Raw genomic sequence first — 3,128 nt, forward strand, 5'->3', positions numbered from 1 at the left:
ATTTATAGTGAGTTAGAATGCCAAGGTATTCTAGCCGTACTCACTTTGGGTCGTTCCCTTCTCACGATTGTCACTTTCTTGCAAAAGCAAATGGTCAGGAAGGCAGGCCCTCCAAAGGTGACACACAATCAAAAACATGAGCATGGTATCGAAGATCTGGATTTCTGATCACCCTAAGAAGGATGAGAGCATACTCTCCTACTCCAATGTCAAACTCAACAATCAAAGCAAACATACATTCATTCCATCCTATTTAGAAATCATACTAGGTGCCTAAATATTAATTGCAGACACAAAGTTTAGTTGTATGTCCAAGGCAACCTGCAAAACCCAAGTCAGAAGTTTGATATGTTTATTCTTTGACTATCAAACCTGCATAAAACCTATTAGTAGTTTCATTTGTTGTGTTTTCCATGTGTAATGCCAAGGTGCTGCATAGAGAGTCAATACCAAAAAGCAAAAAAACAAAAATAGAATGCAAAACACAACAATTTTCAAGTAAAAACACTGCTTTTTTTACCTCTGTTTCTGGACTTACACAGGCGCAAAATGCATGACACAGGCACAGAATGCTCGACACAGGCATAAAATGTCCTTGAAATAGGTGCAGAATGCTTAACACAGGTGCAGGTTGTCTCACATAGGCGCAGAAGTCCCCAGAAAGCCCTGCATTACCCTGTTTCTTGGGTTTTTGACCTGCAAATCAACTCAAAAACACTCCAAAGCATGATTAGGGGGTTAGTTCACATCGGTTTCACCAATTAATGTAGCTAGGAAATTGAAAATCATCACAAGCAATATTAATACTATTCTAGCTCAATCACAAAAGCTCAAATGCAATGATCAATCCTAAACACACTCAATAAAGACATGAAAAGCAAAACATTCAAAACTAAAAACTAAGCAAACCAAATGCAGATCTGAATGCTTCCTTCATGCAGCTCCATTGTCCTTCTTTCTTCTCCAAATAGCCTTTGTTTGTAGATCTCACCTTCAAGTGCCTACACATGAGATGAAAGCAAGTAGACAAGATGGTGGCGCAAGAGTACTCGAAGCGTGATTGATTTGACAAAGTGATTCGAAAAAGTGATTAGTTGGGATTGAAGAAATTCATCCAATTTATAGACAAATTGGAGAAAAGATCAAATTAGCATGAAGAGATTCGAATGGAAATTGAAAATCAAGAATGACAAATATGACAAATTATGACAAATTTGCACTTTCTATGCAAGATTGATTGATTGATAATTTATGACAAAATTATGACACATTTCTATGTCAAAATTGATTGATTGTCAATTATGACAAATTATGACAAATTGAAATGTCATTCCCATGAAATTAGGAGAAAAATAGGAGAGAATTAAAATTAGATGAAATAGAAATTAGGAAATTAGAAAAAGAGGAAAATTAGGAATTAGAAATTGATGAAAATTAGGAAATTAGGAATTAGGTAAATTAGGTAAATTAATTAATAATTTGTCATTTTTTAATTAATTCACAAAAAGAGGAATAATTAGCCAATTAAATGAACATTTAATTGCGATGAGAAGACTTAGGATAAATAAATAATTTATTAATCCTAGAGGAAGAAATGACACACAAGGTTAAATGATTAAATCATGAAACCTAGAAAATGAATTAGCAATGCGAGAATGACAATTAGGTCTTGACAAAAGATAATTGATATCGATTCGATTTGATCATGATTTTGAATTGGTAAATGACCAATGTGATAAATGATTTGATTGATAAATGTGCCAATTGATGAGGAACAATGACTAATTGATCCAAATTGACATGATTGAGAAAGACGACGATCGATGACAAATCGATCGCAAAATGACAAAATTGACCAGATGACAAGGATTGATGACAAAATGGATTGCAAAACGACAAGATTGAAAATGAAAATGATCGATGACAACTCGATCACAAGATGACAAGATTGAAAATGACAACGATCTATGACAAATCGATCGCAAGATGACAAGATTGAAAATGACAACGATCGATGACAAATCAATCGCAAGATGACAAAATTGAAAATGACAACGATCGATGATAAATCGATTGCAAGATGAAAAAATTGATAAGAGGACAAAACCCTAATTAGGATTGACGATGTCCAAAATGATGACAAATGAACACGCACATTGATGCGACAGGATAAGATTGACCAAAATCATGATTGAAGGTTGTTGTCAACAAGACCAAATTCGAAAGCGAGACAAATGAAGAATGTAGAAGAATGACTCGATGCTCACAAATGATAAAGATCAAGTGTGAATCATAGGAGAAATGTTAATGCGATGCAAAAACCTAAAATGAGGCAATGCACCAATGTTAAAGTATGACTCCGCAAGTGTTGACCATTTTTAGACGTCTATAGGTTTATAGATTCAACAATTGGGAATGGAATATTTATCTGTCAAACTAAGTATGTAAAAGAAGTCTTGAAAACTTTTAGCATGGAATATTGTAAACCAGTTGGTACTCTGATGGTGACAGGTTGTAAGTTGTCAAAACATGAAGATTCACCATCTATGGATGAGAAAGAATACAGGTCTATGATTGGAAAGTTGCATTATGTTGTTCATAGTAGACCGGATATTGCACATGTTGTTGGATTGGTTGCAAGATTTTAGAAAGATCCTAAGGAGACACACATGGTAGTGGTAAAAAGGATATTCAGGTATTTGAAAGGAACAGTTGAATATGGTTTGTGGTATCCCTACAATGATAATTTTTCTTTAAAAGTTTTCACAGATGCAGACTAGGCTAGAAATGTTGATGACCAAAAAAGCACAACCAGTGGAGCTTTCTTTTTAGGAGAAAGATTGGTGTCTTGGATAAGCAAGAAAAAATCTTGTATATCACAATATATTGCTGAAGCAGAATATGTGGCAGCATCAATGAATTATACTCAGGCTATATGGATGAGACATATTTTGGAAGGTTTTAAGGAAGACATGTCTAAACTGGTGACTATTCATTATGATAGCACTAGTGCTATTAATATCTCACAAAATATTGTGTTACATGAAAGAACAAAGCACATTGAGTTGAAGTATCACTTTCTAAGGGAAAAAATATAGGAGAAGAAAGTAAAAATGGAGTATGTGTCT

Source organism: Cryptomeria japonica, chromosome 4 (genome assembly GCF_030272615.1).
Source record: "Cryptomeria japonica chromosome 4, Sugi_1.0, whole genome shotgun sequence".
In the NCBI taxonomy this organism is placed as follows: domain Eukaryota; kingdom Viridiplantae; phylum Streptophyta; class Pinopsida; order Cupressales; family Cupressaceae; genus Cryptomeria; species Cryptomeria japonica.